Genomic DNA, 15,140 nt, shown 5'->3' with positions numbered 1-15,140 from the left:
TTAACAAGATCCCCAGGGAATTTGTAAACAGAGATTGAGAAGCACTGGTCTAGTGATTCCTAACCCTGGCTGTAGTTTAAAATCACTTGGGGACCATTTAAAAACTATTAATGTCCATTTACATCCTTCATAACAATTGATTCAGGAAAGAATCATCAATGGAGCCAAAACCTCACGGCAAAAGTTGCTGGGGAACAGGTTTTTCATACAGCTCAGAGAATTTCCCCACAGATCACTTATTAATTACGAAAGGGAAAAAATTACCTTTACAGCAGAGAAATTTGGCAGACACCACATAAACAAGTGACAAAACATCACAAATAATTGAGCAAAGTAATATCACACAACATCACTTATGTAGAATTTTTGCCAAAAATGATTAACCCGAATCTAATACTGAGGGGCGAAACAGACAAATCCAAATTGAGAGGAGGTCTGCCCAACAGCTGCTCTGGACTCTTCAAAAACGTCTGTTTTATGAGAGTCTAAAAAGACCAAGAACTGTTTTAGATTAAGGTAACTGAAGAGACATAATAACTAAATGCATTGTAGCATCTCTAGTTACATACTGAATGGAGATGGAAAAGGCTGTGATGGACATTTTCACGACAACTTGGGGAAATCTGATTATTGGTTAATAGAAGTGTATTAATGTGAAATGTTCTGGGTGTGACAATTATAGTGTGGTTTGTGGAGAAGTGTACACTTATTCTTAGGAGATACATGCTGAAATATATAGTGTCACGATATTTATATTTTATTTTAAATAGTTTAGAAAAATCCATATATAAAATGAAAGTGGAAAAATGCCAAATGTTAACATTTAGTAGACCTAGATCACGAGTCAGCAAACTTTTTTCTGTGAAACCCAGGAAGTAAATACATCATGCATTGCAGACTTCTGTCACAAAACTCAACTCTGCTGTGTTAGTGTGACAACAGCCATAAACAATATGTAAACAGCAGGCCTGGCTGTATTTCAATAATACTTTATTTATGGAAAATTATGTACTACTTTTATCACATTAAAATTAGAAAACAGAGATTTCAAAATTTTCCTTCCCTGAAAGGATATGCACCAAAATGCTATCCACGCTGACTCCTGAGGAGCAGGAGCTGGTAAAGAGGATTATTATGTTTTGCGGTATATACGTCTGTACTATTTAAATGTTTGGAAGAGTGCTTTGTTTGTTTGTTTATTTCCCACTAAGTTGCTTCTTAGTTAGCCTTCACTCCAGTAACAAACAACCCTAAATCTCAGTGGCTTTAATAACAAATACTTGTTTCTCATGTTATATGAGGGTTTAGGGTAGGCTGCCATTGGGCTCTGTGTATTTTCTCACTCTGTCATTTAGGCCAAAGGAGCAGACCTATCTGCACATAATGTTCCCATAGCAGAGGGCAGAATTATGAGAGAGCAAACCAAACCACGCAACTACATTTAAAGTTTCTGCTCAGAATGACGTGAGTCAGGCTTGCTCACATGCCGACAACCAAAGCAGTAACATGGCCAAGCTCACAGAAGGCTGAGCAGAGGTGGAATGCATTACAATAACCACCGCAGAGGAAAGGGAACCAGTACTTGTGAAAGGATATACTTCACTACACTTTTGTTGAATTAAGTAACTTTACTTTGAGGAAACATTTTCTTTTTTTGTACTTATATAATTTTTTTCTTATTGACTCATTTTTGTTTCTTTTCAGTTTTTGATTCCCTATTTAAATATATAGACACAAGTCTTCAGCAGTACTTTTCAAACTATGGGTGGTAACTCATTAGTGAGTCATGAAATTAATTTAGTGGAGACACAACCAGCATTTTTGTTTAAAAGAAATAGAATAGAACATAATAGAACAAAAAGAATAGAACATAATAGAAGAGAAAATTGTAAGAAAACATTGCACAGGGTAAAGATAACGATCGCTTCATGTAACTTTTGTTTCACTTACATATACATGGCCATATACTGATATAAGCTGTATTCTTTGCTGTGAGTTTTAGTAAAAAAGAAAAACGTTGAAGCCTTGCCCAAGAGGGCATGCTAGACCAAGGGACTGTTTCCAATTCATGTTTGGACTCAAGGATGCTGACGCCAAGGCCAAAGGGAGCTGGTTATAGAATCATGTCACTAAGACATGACAATGCTGAGAGCCGTGATGGACACAGAAGACGCCTCCCACCTTCCAGTGCCCCATCCTCCTTTTTGCTGCAGAAATCCTAGGACTACATTTTCCAGACGTCATTGCAGCAAGGTTCCAGGTGGGACTTAGCTTCCACTCATCAGATGCTGTGGTTTATTGAAGGTGGCACACATTCTTTGCTACTCCTCCCACTGAAAGGTGGAATCTAATTCCACTCGCCTAGAACCTGATCTGCCTTTGTAGACTTGTTTGTCCAAAAGAACACAGCAGAAAGGATGTTCTCGAACTTTGAGCATAGTTCAAAAGAGGCCTGGAAGCTTCCACTTAAGCCTCCTGGAAAGTTTGCTCTGGGGTAAGCCAATTGCCATGTGAGAAGTGTGACAACCATGCCGTGAGCAGCCCATGCATCCTGAAGGCCGTGGAGGATGAGACAACATGTGCTGCATCTGGGAGCGAAGACACTGTCTCAAAGGAGTTCTCACACGGGGTCCTGCAGCCCCAGCTGCCCCAGCATGGACTGGACATGGACAATCCCTCACCCTCACCCCATCACCCCAACCAAGCCCTCTCCTAACTCACAAAATCATGATCAAAATAAAATGGTTATTTTAAGTCACCAAGGTTTAAAGTCATTTGTTACATAAGAATAAATAAACAGAAGAGATGCCTTTTCTTGAGATTTGCATTTGGAACTGAGTTAAGCAGAAAGACAGTGTCATGCAAGGCTCCTGAGGGATGGAAGGTTGCTTCTCCCTTGGCTATCTTGAAGCAGATGTCTGATATGCAGAATATTTTCTCTTTAGGCTTCTACCCTTAGCAGGTGTGGGTGGGGCAAACTCCAGGACAGGACACTTGGGGACCAAGAGCCATTGTGCTGAAAGGATCCAATGACTAACACTAAGGACCATAGGAAAGCCAAGAAGACCTTCGGGTACAGAGCCAGAAATGAGCAAGACAGAGTGGTACACTGAGACAGCTAATATTTGTTGGGCACCTACTATGTGCCAGATATGCATTAGCACTCTGTGACCATGGTTTCATTTGATCCTCCCGGCTCTACCAGGAGGTAGCTACTACTACTATATATTCACATTTTGTAGATGAAGAAATACATAAAGGCACAAAGAAGTTAAGCAATTTCAAGGTCCCATAGCTACTAAAAGGCAGAGCCTGGATTCATCTGACCTCGAGTTTGTGCTCCTACCAGCCAGTCACTGGCATGGCTTCCAAAAACAAGGGCCAAGTCATTCAAAGGAGGTTGAAACCAAAGCAAACGTGACAAGGGCATGTGAGGTGGGCATATGTTCTTGCACACAAGTACAGACAGGATTTGGCTCCACAGAACAGTCCTACAGCAGTTGTCCTTTACTCAAGATAGCGCATGGTGTACCCCTGCCCCTACTTCTCTAAGACACTGTGTGTAGCCTCCATTTCTCTTCCCATACCGAGAGGCAAGCAAGGTCCTGCTGGGAGACTAAGGCTCTTCCCATTCATGGTAACCAGAGGCTGAGTTAGCCTTGGCAGTGCTCAGAGCCCCAAACAGCTCAGACCTCTTCTCCTGTGCTGGCCAGGACAATTGCTGGGAGGGCTGGGAATGTTAAAGTGGTCCCTATATTCTTAGCCTCCTGATGTTACTCGCATGATTACATCACATTACATGGCAAAAGGGACATTACTCAGGTGGGCCTAATCTAATTACATGAGCCTTTGAAAGCAGAGATTCTCTATCCAGGAGAAGGGGAAGTGACAGAGTCCCTCCTTGTCCAAGCTCTAGCCATGCTCCTCTGAGCCTCTTCTCAACTAGGCATTAACCTTGGCCTAGAAAAACTTCAACAAACACTAACATAGCTTCTAAAGCTCAAGACTACATCCCTAGGATGACCTTAGCCCTGCTTAAAGTACCTGCCTGAGAAAGCTCAAGGCTGCCAGAGGAATTTACTGTTTGTTCCAGCCAATCCCCGACAGTACCGTGTTTCCCCGAAAATAAGACCTAGCCAGACAATCAGCTGTAATGCGTCTTTTGGAGCAAAAATTAATATAAGCCCTGGTATTATATATATTATATTATATTATATTATATTATATTATATTATATTATATTATATTATATTATATTATATTATTATATTATATTGTATTCCCGGTCTTATAGTAAAATAAGACTGGGTCTTATATTAATTTTTGCTCCAAAAGACTCATTAGAGCTAACTGTCTGGCTAGGTTTTATTTCCGGGGAAACACGGTAGGGCCTCTGTCTCCCAGTGTCTCTGGGAGGGTAGAATCCTAACTTCAGCAGTTGCCAGCTAGCAGACACAGCTGTCCTAAGGGCCTTCACACTAACTGACCCTTTGCAATTTTTCACTTCTCTCACTACTTGAACCACGCTCAACCTCTCCCTTCCCATCACTCCACCTTACTCTCCCTATAAAATACCCAGTCATCTCTGTACAACTGAAGTTGAGTTCACTTCACTTTGGACTCTTTTCTCTATTGCAATAGTTATTACTGATTAAAATATGTCCTTTCCACTTCAACTAGTGTCCACCTTTGTTAATCTTTGACAGAAGTTGGAGAGATGCCGAGCAAGAATGATTCCACACACTGTGGCAGTATAGGGGTCATGTAGCAAGGAAGGGGGGCAGCCAGTAGAAACTGAGAGCCCACAACAAAATGGGGACCTCAGTACTAGGAACTGAATTCTGACATTGAATTTTCTTGGAAGGGGATTCTTTCTAGAGCTTCCACGTCAGAGGCCAGCCAACATCTTGACTTTGATCTTGTCATACTTTGAGCACAGAACCTAGTCAAGCCCACCCAGACTTCTGACCTATAAGACTGAGCTAGTAATTGGGTGGGTTTTTTTTGTTTATTTTTTATTAAATTTATTGAGGTGACAATTGTTAGTGAAATTACATAGATTTCAGGTGTACAATTCTGTATTACATCATCTATAAATCCCATTGTGTGTTCACCACCCAGAGTCAGTTCTCCTTCCATCACCATATATTTGATCCCCCTGACCCTCATCTCCCTCCCCCCATCACCCTTACCCTCTGTTAACCACTAAACTATTGTCTGTGTCTATGAGTTTTTGTTTCTCATTTGTTTGTCTTGTTCTTTTGTTGTTTTTGGTTTATATACCACATATCAGTGAAATCATAGGGTTCTCTGCTTTTTCTGTCTGACTTATTTCACTTAGCATTATACTCTCAAGATCCATCCATGTTGTCACAAATGCTCCTATATCATCTTTCCTTAATGCCGAATAGTATTCCATTGTGTATATATACCACAACTTCATTATCCATTCATCGATGGAAGGACATTTTGGTTGTTTCCATGTCTTGGCCACCGTAAACAAAGCTGCAATGAACATTGGAGTACACGTGTCTTTATAGAGAAATGTTTTCAGATTTTTTGGGTACGTACCCAGGAGAGCGATTGCTGGGTTGTAAGGTAATTCTATTCATAATTTCTTGAGGAACCTCCACACTGCCTTCCATAGCGGCTGCACCAGTCTGCATTCCCACCAACAGTGTATCAGGGTTCCTTTTTCTCCACAGCCTCTCAAATAGCTTGTTACTATTTGTCTTATTGATGAAAGCCATTCTGACTGGGGTGAGGTGACATCACATTGTGGTTTTCATTTGCATTTCTCTGATGATTAGCGATGTTGAGCATTTTTTCATGTCTATTTGCCATTTGTATGTCCTCTTTGGAGAAATGTCTCTTCAGGTCCTCTGTCCATTTTTCAATTGGGTTGTTTGTTTTTTTGTTGTTGAGTTTCATGAGTTCCTTGTATATTTTGGATATTAGCCCCTTATCAGAGGCACTGTTTGCGAAAATCTTCTCCCATTCAGTTGGTTGCCTCATTATTTTGTCAATAGTTTCTTTTGCAGTGCAGAAGCTTTTCAGTTTCATATAAACCCATTCGTTTATTTTAGTTTTTACTTCCATTGCCTTTGGAGTCAAATTCATAAAATGCTCTTTGAACCCAAGGTCCATAAGTTTAGTACCTATGTTTTCTTCAATGCAGTTTATTGTGTCAGGTCTTATGCTTAAGTCTTTGATCCATTTTCAATTAATTTTGGTACATGGTGACAGATAGCAGTCCAGTATCATTCTTTTGCATGTAGCTATCCAATTCTGCCAGCACCATTTATTGAAGAGGCTGTCTTTCCTCCATTTTATGCTTTTAGCTTCTTTGTCAAAAATTATCTGTCGATATTTATGTGGTTTTATTTCTGGGTTCTCAATTCTATTCCATTGGTCTATGTGTCTGTTTTTCCGCCAATACCAAGCTGTTTTGATTATTGTAGCCCTGTAGTACAAGCAAAAATCAGGGAGTGTGGTACCTCTAGTATTGTTCTTTTTTTAAAATATTACTTTGGCTATTCGGGGTCTTTTGTGGTTCCAAACAAATCTGATGATTTTTTGTTCTATTTCTTTAAAAAATGCCATTGGGATGTTGATGGGGATTGCATTAAATCTGTATATGGTTTTGGGTAATCTGGCCATTTTAACTATGTTGATTCTTCCAATCCATGAGCACGGAATGTCTTTCCATGTTTTGTGTCTTCTTCAATTTCTTTCAAAAATGTCTTATAGTTTTCAGCATATAAATCCTTCACATCCTTGGTTAAGTTTATTCCTAGGTATTTTATTTTTTTTGCTGCAATTGCAAAAGGAATTGTTTTTTCTATTTTTTTTCTCTGAGATTTCATTATGGTATATAGGAAAGCAATGAACTTTTGTACATTGATTTTGTAGCCAGCAAGTTTACTGTATTCATTGATTGATTCTAATAGCTTTTTGGTGGAGTCTTTAGGGTTTTCTATATATAGCATCATGTCATTTGCAAAGAGTGACAATTTAACTTCTTCATTCCCAATTTGGATGCCTTTTATTTCTTTCTCTTGCCTGATTGCTCTGGCAAGGACTTCCAATACTATGTTGAAAAGCAGAGATGATAGGGGACAACCTTGTCGTGTTCCTGAAGGTAGAGCAAAGGGCTTCAGCTTTTCACCATTAATTATGAGATTAGCTGAGGGCTTGTCGTATATGGTCTTTATTATGTTGAGGTATTTTCCTTCTATACCAGTTTTAGTAAGTGTTTTAATCATAAATGAATTATGATTATTGTGTATCATATCAAATGCTTTTTCTGCATCAATTGATAGAATCATATGATTTTTGTCCTTTATTTTGTTTATGTGATGTATCACATTGATGGATTTGCGAATGTTGAACCATCCTTGTGCCCCGGGGATGAACCCCACTTGGTCGTGATGAGTAATATTTTTCATGCATTGTTGTATTCGATTTGCTAGAATTTTGTTTAGGATTTTAGCATCTGTATTCATCAGAGATATTGGTCTGTAGTTTTCTTTTTTTGTGTTGTCCTTACCAGGTTTTGGTATCAGGGTAATGTTGGCCTCATAAAATGAGTTAGGGAGTACTGACTCTTCTTTAATTTTTTGGAAGAGTTTGAGCAGGATTGGTATTAGATCCTCTTTGAAGGTTTGGTAGAATTCACTAGTGAAGCCATCTGGTCCAGGACTTTTGATTTTGGGAAGGTTTTTGATGACTGATTCAATTTTGTTACTGGTGATCGGCCTGTTTAGATGTTCCAGTTCTTCATGATTCAGCCTTGGAAGGCTATATGTTTCTAAGAACATGTCCATTTCTTCTAAGTTATTGAATTTGGTGGCATATAGTCCTTAATAGTATTCTTGGATAATCCTTTGTATTTCTGTGGTGTCCGTCATAACTTCCCCTTTTTCATTTCTCATTTTGTTAATTAGTGTCTTCTCTCTTTTTATCTTAATGAGTCTAGCCAAGGGTTTGTCAATTTTGTTAATCTTTTCAAAGAACCAGCTCTTTGTCACATTAATTTTTTCTATTGTCTTTTTGTTCTCTATTTCATTTAGTTCTGCTCTGATTTTTGTTATTTCCTTTCTTCTTCTGACCTTGGGTTTCGCTTGTTCTTCTTTTTCTAGTTCTTTAAGTTGTAACATGAGGTAATTTATTTGGGATTTTTCTTGTTTGTTGAGATAGGCCTGTAATGATATAAATTTCCCTCTTAAAACTGCTTTCGCGGCATCCCAAAAATTTTGGTAGGATGTATTTTCATTGTCATTTGTTTCTATGTATCTTTTGATTTCTCCTCTAATTTCTTCTTTGACCCAGTCATTCTTTAAAAGTATGTTGTTTAATCTCCATGTATTTGTGTTTTTTCTTGCTTTCTTTTTGCTGTTGATATCCAATTTCAAAGTTTGTGATCAGAGAATATGCTTGGTATGATTTCAATCTTCTTAAATTTGCCGAGACTGATTTTATGTCCCAATATATGGTCTATCCTTGAGAATGTTCCATGTACACTAGAAAAGAATGTATAGTCTGATGTTTTAGGATGAAGTGCTCAGAATATGTCAATTATGTCCATTTCATCTAATGTGTCATTTAGGGCTGCTATTTCGTTATTTATCTTCTGTTTGGATGATTTATCCATAGCTGTCAATGATGTATTTAAGTCCCCTAGTATAATTGTGTTTTGGTCAATTTCTCCCTTGAGTTCTGTTAGTAGTTGCTTGGTATATTTCGGTGCTCCCTGATTGGGGGCATAAATATTGATGACTGTTATGTCTTCTTGTTGTATAGTCCCCTTTACCATTATGAAATGTACATCTTTGTCTTTGTTATCTTTTTCACCCTGAAGTCTGTTTCATCGGAAATCATTATGGCTATACCTGATTTTCTCTGGGTACCATTTGCTTGGAGTGTCAATTTCCACCCTTTCACTTTGAGTCTATGCTTGTCCTTGTAGCTGAGATGTGTCTCTTGTAGACAGCATATGGTTGGGTTCAGTTTTTTGATCCAATCTGCTATCTGTGTCTCTTTATTGGTGAGTTCAGTCCATTTACATTTAGTGTGATTATTGATATGTGAGGATTTCCTGTCATTCTATATTTAGTTTATGATAAGGCTGTGTCTCCATTGTTTCTTTGCCTTTTTGTTGTTGTCTATTATTTCTGTATGGTGGTATTCTATGATGTTTCTCTCTGTTTCTTCTTTTATTACAGTATATATTTCAGTTCTGGATGTTTTTTGAGTGGTTACCCTTAAGTTTATGTAAAAGAAAGTTTGATATTTAGAGTATTCCTTCAGCACGCTTACTTTCTCTATTCCCATATTCCAGTTCAGGCCTTTAGTCTCCCCCTTTTTATGTTTCGGTTGCCACAATTCCCTCAGTCTTTGCTGCCATGAGCATTGGGTTCAGCCGTGTTATATGCTGCCCCCTCAGCCCTGTGGGCCGTAAGCGGAGCCCTAGCAGTCCGAGTCCTTCCCTCTCCCGCTGCGGTAGTTCCGGGATGCAGTGAGCATAGAGCACTGAGCTAGGTCTTCGTCCTGCGCCCCCGGGGCTCTGTCTCCGCACTTCTCCCTTCTCTCCTCCCCCGCCAGCAAGATTCACCCACCTGGAGGTGAATTCAGTAGTGGGCCTCTTCGTCTTGCCTGTCTGCTGTGCAGGGAGTCCTTTGTGGGGTTATTGTTGTCCGATTTGTTGTAAATTCCAGGGGAGCGCTACAGAGGCTCACCTCACGCCGCCATTTTTTCCAAATTCAATGGGTATTGTTTTAAACTGCTAAGTTTGTGGTAACTTGTTACACAGCAATAGAAAAGGAATATACTCTTTGTTTGATCCAGCAGTTCCACTTCTAAGAAATTGTCTTGAAGATACCATCGATAATGCAAAAATACATATGTATAGTAAAAAAGCCAATTTGTATATTGGGGCCCACACATGGAGGCTACTCCAATGGCTGAATTTACATAAGAAATCTAAACCTAAGTCAGCGTGCACTTACAGGAAACACTTGTCAAGGAAACCTGACATACACCAATCACCATGCTCCAACTCAGCCTTAGTTAGTGTACCTTACCTAGAAAGCAGGCCCTGCAGGCTTCATAGGCAGATCCCCAACCTCCTAACCAATCAATCCTGCCCTGTTTCTGACGCTCTATACAACTCATTCTTGCCCCAAAGCCCTCGGGGAATGATGCTCCACTGCTGCTGAGTGTGGGGAGCCATAATTTCTTGTTTCTCTGGAAACTTGCGGCCTGGCTTAGTTCATGATTAACTTGTTTCAAGTCCTAAGGCATTGTTCTGCTTGTGCCTCCAGGGGGCTTGCAAGCTGCTGAGGAATGAAGTGGGAACGGCTGGTTTTCCCGGATACAGATAACTGATGGCTATCAGGATAATTGGTAGACTTTGTCTTGTTAATTACTTTGGGGAGTTTTGTAGTGATTTTGTAGTTTCTTTGTAGAAGCTGAAAATTTACTTTCTGTGAGGTAATACATACCTGTGATTGTTAAACTGCGCGTACCCAAAGGATATATATTGGTGAAGGTAAAATAAATCCGCGCTCCAGCATCACTGGAGACCTGCAGCATCTTAATTCCTGTGTGCCTCTTTTCTCATTCCCACTCCCCCTCCCGGGAACCGTTCGATTTGTGGTGGCTGGTCCGCCACAGCTGAGGCTCTGTGCTCCCCCAGTCCATGGATTGTTTTCCCTTGAATAAAGGACATCCAACTCGTTACTAAACTGTTTTAGTGTTGTCATTTGACAGCACGTTATTCATTGCAATCTTTTTTATTGCAATATTATCTTTAACTGACATACACTGGAAACAACCTAAACATCCAAGCAGAGGAGACTGGGTCAATAAACTATGGCATATACAATGGAGCTAACACAGTAAAAAAATGAGGACGATTTCTGTGCACTGATATGGAATGGTTTCCAAAAGGTAAGTGAAAAAGTTAAATTGCAGAAAAGCATTTTGTAAAGGAAAAACTCTATTGCTTTCCTTTACACTACCCATAATACTCCAAATACTTCTGTACTCCAAATACATGGTAATTTTTCTGACATTAAACAATTCTGTGACACCAGCTGGATGTCCTACAATTAAACTCAATTCTGACACTACCTGGAGAGAGCATCAGACGCCATAGGTTTTAAAGGCTTAGTCCACAGACTACCCCCACTTCAGATGCCAATCACAAATCCAGGTTGTTACCTGAGCTCCTGACCCACTGGCTATAGATTGAAAGTTCTCATGACCCCCTCCTCAGGTTTGGTTAATTTGCTAGAGTAGTTCGAAACATGTTTACCGGTTTATTATAAAGGATAATTGCTATAAAGGATACAGATGAAGAGCCAGATGAGAGGTATGTAGGTGAGATCCAGAAGGGTCCCAAGTACAGGAACTTCTGTCCCTTGGCATGGGATGCACCACCCTCCTGGCATGTGGATACATTCACCAACTGGCAAGCTCATCACATCTCATTGTTCAAGAGGTCCGTGGACAGAACTGAAAGTTCCAAACCTCTAATCACTTGCTTTATCTGCTGACTCATCCTGAGGCTGTCTGAGAGCCCACGCTAAGTCACCTCATTAGCATAAACTCAGGTGTGCTCAAAAAGAGGCTCCTTATTAGTAACTTAAGACATTCTCATCACTCAGGAAATTCCAAGTGTTTCAAGGGGCTTGGTGACAGGAATCGAGGATAAAGACCAAATATATTTCTTATTATACCATGCATAGTATGTTATCTTTTGCATGAGAAAGAATGAAAAGTAAGAAAATATACATATTATAATTGCTAAACATTACAAAATAAAACACAAGAAGGATAAGTCAGAAAATAAAGCAATTGGTTACGTAAAAGGGTTAGAGGAGAACAGGTAAAGGTGCTATTTCTCTGAGCACACCTTTTTTATAGTTTCGATTTTCGAAAGCATGTCAATATTCCACATATTCAAAAATAAAATTAAATCAGTAAGAATGGAAATTAAACTGAAGGCAAACTGAAACAATGAAACCAAGTGTATTTCAAATAAGTACCATAACCACACGAAAAAATATAAAAGAAAGAACTACTTCGAATAAATTTAACACAGTTTTTGACTACATATCCTCAGTTGGGGGCAGAGCTTGTGGTAAGGGACAGAATTAAAAATAAATCCTGAAATCTTTGTAGTAGGTCTGCTGTCTGTAATGGTGTGGGCAAAGCAATTCAGAAACCATTTTAGATATAATAAACTATTTTAAATGTAACATAGAATTGAGCAAATGTGTTGATATGGTTGGGAGCCAGGATTCTCAATGAGGAAGAAGGGGCATACAAATATGGAGTGGGGAAGGCAAGAAATAATGCTGTGAAGAGGTAAATTCATGATTTCTAAAATATGTATATGCCTATGTATATACATGTTTTGTCATACATATGTATTTATGAATATGTAAATATATGCACATATGTGTGTGTGTTCATGAATATTATGTATGTATATTCATGAATATACATTGGGACAGAGTCCCAGAGAGCAGTTTCCAGGCTCTGGGCCTCAAGTGGAAAGGTGCTGGCTCAGTTGTGTAGCCCGTGCATGCGCAGGACGCATCCCTATGTGAGCACTTACGTAACGAGTTGGCCATCAGCTGTAACCTGCTGGCTGTCAGCCACTATTGTTCTGTATGCTATATAACTGCCATGGCTCTGTTAGCAAGGGCGGATCTTGCAGATGTTGCAGATTCTACTTCTTGTGTCTCACCTGGTTGCCATCGAGACTGATGCAGGGACACCCCTTTTTGGGGTACTAGTGGATATTTGCTTCTTGTGTCTCGACCAGCCGCCATCAAGAATATAGTGGTATGAACCCCCATCCATGGCTCTCTTGTGGCTCCTTTTGGGCCTCACCATCTCCTGCGTTCACCTGCCAGGAGCTGAGCCCTTGAATTACAATATATTTCCTAGTTCTGTCCATTGAAAGAGCCAAGAACCAAAGACACTTCAGTAGCAATGAGAATACCCAATACTCCAAATCTGAGCTCTAATATCTTCACCACTAACAGGAATCAGGCTCCTTAGAGGAATGACTGAGTCCAGGACTGGTATAAGATATGCTTGGAGTCCCCTGTTGTATCAGAAAGTAAGGAATTGCTAAAAAAAAAAAAAAAAAAAAACATAAATGAAAAAAATGGAATATGTCACAAGGACATAGCAGACAAAGGAGTTCCCACTAGCAAATTTGGGATAATTTGAACACCAAAATAATTAAGTATTAAATTATAAACCATGGGAAAAAATAGGAATTCATGAGTCCACACCATGAGTCTATAAATACATAATGGGGAGAAGGAAGGTCTCTCGTTCCCAGGAGAATGCTGAGGTCAGAATAGAAAATATGGAAGAAGTATTAGAGTTAACAAATCACTGTTTTGCAACCATTATGGTAAAAATTGGCTTAAGCAATAATCATCAGTGGAGGCTAAATCTAAGAGGCAATTTTGATAAAGGACACAGTATTTGCATGATCTCCCCACATTGCTTATTTGTTGCAAGGAAGAAAAAAGCAGCAATAATTACACAGTGCAGTATTTAGGGGTAAAGGGCCATGATGTACTTAACTCACTTTAAGATGGTTCAGAGAAAAAAAAGTGTATTTTTATATAGTGCTGCTTTTATTTTTGCAACTTTTTGTAAGTTTGAAATTATTTCCAGATAGTTAAAAGGGGGGAAAAGCCACTATATGGTAAGTCTCTCAGAGTAAGTTCTTTAAAAATGCAGCTTTCATCCAAAGATAGGGTCAGGGCGCGACTGAGTAATTGCAATGGCTGAGGAGCTGGGCTAGGTGACCTCAGCTGTGAGAATGCTAAAGCTGAACCCCCCAGTTGCTGAGGTGGATATAGGCCTGAGAGGCCTGTTAGAGATGTCCAGTCATAGCTGAATGTCCACCAGGAAGCATGATCCAGAAGGGCACCCGCAAGTAATGCACACTGCCGGCCTTGTGCGTCCCAGCCTGGGCCAGTCCACCAGGCTTAGGCCACTTGTCAGCCCTAAAGAACAAGCCTCCAGCACTGCAGATCTCCAGACACAGGCTCGGGATTTCCTAGAGCAGCTCATGTGACCCTGACCCGCTGGAGCTTGTTCTTGGCTCCAGTCCTGACTACAATCCCCTCCCGTGACCTCGCCTGCATCTGGTGACTTCTCCCTCCTCCCAGCATCCAGACTGTGGCTTTCTTCCAGGTTTGCTGGCTCAGTGTGCCTCTCCTTGCCTGGGCTCTGGTCTTCCTATGACTCAGGGCCCTGGCTCACTGCCCCAGGACCCCACCCTGCCTGTGCTGTGGTCCCCTCAACGAAGACCTCACCAGAGGGAAGAACAGGATGTTTAAACCCAGAACTTGCCAGGTTACCAAGACATCTTCCCACCAGCCCTGTGAAAAGACAGTTTGGGGCTTCTGGCTGTGTGAACCCAGCTACTTGACCCAGCCATACCTGCAGGGCATGGCAGATACACAGTGATGCGTGAAGCTGCTAACGGGATCAGCCTGAGTAGCTGGTACTCTGTTTGGGGACTTGTCTCCTGACTGCAGAACTCACCTAGCATGTCATAGCCCACAGACCTGAAATATGCCTGCCCTACCCCCTCTCTAGGTCAGGGGGTGTTTGGGAAACACAAGGAAGGAACACGAAACAGACTTGCTCTATAGACCTGATACCTGGAGTCCCAAGTCTCCAGCTCACACTTGCTTCCCAAGCTCTGTCATGTGATCTTGGAGCAGATGGCGCTGGAGTCCACTCCCACTGCTTGCTAGATGTGTCTTCATGACATTGTTTCCCCTTTTCAGCTTCAGTTTCTTCACCTGTGACACAAGGATAAGACATGTTAAGCACCTAGTGCAGTAGCTGGAATTTGGTTGGTGCTCAAAACTAGTAGCCATTGATTTGAGAAAGAATCATCAATAAATGCTTAAACTAGTAAGTGAAACTTTAAGGAGGAAGAGGATGCTTATATAATCTTAAACCATCTCCCTCCAAATTACTAATTAATTGGAAAAGAAAAATAATCTAGGGTGGGTGATGAGGGTAAAGGGGATCAAATATATGGTGATGGAAGGAGAACTGACTCTGGGTGGTGAACACACAATGGGATT

At 40.4% G+C, this 15,140-nt stretch overlaps 1 protein-coding gene across 1 annotated transcript in view; it reads right to left on the bottom strand.

The window, feature by feature from the left end:
• The window catches only part of TPST1 (tyrosylprotein sulfotransferase 1), a 186,580-nt gene extending 171,731 nt beyond the window's left edge, over positions 1-14,849 (bottom strand). The window contains exon 1 of the mRNA XM_081053038.1: positions 14,706-14,849. The gene's annotated coding sequence lies outside the window, so the exon portion shown is untranslated. The remainder of the gene's footprint in view (positions 1-14,705) is intronic.
• Positions 14,850-15,140: the final 291 nt, after the last annotated feature.

Source organism: Rhinolophus hipposideros, assembly GCF_964194185.1.
Source record: "Rhinolophus hipposideros genome assembly, chromosome: 7".
Classification (NCBI taxonomy): Eukaryota; Metazoa; Chordata; class Mammalia; order Chiroptera; family Rhinolophidae; genus Rhinolophus; species Rhinolophus hipposideros.
Note: the sequence above shows the minus strand (reverse complement) of the source record. Positions and strands in the feature narration are given on the sequence as shown.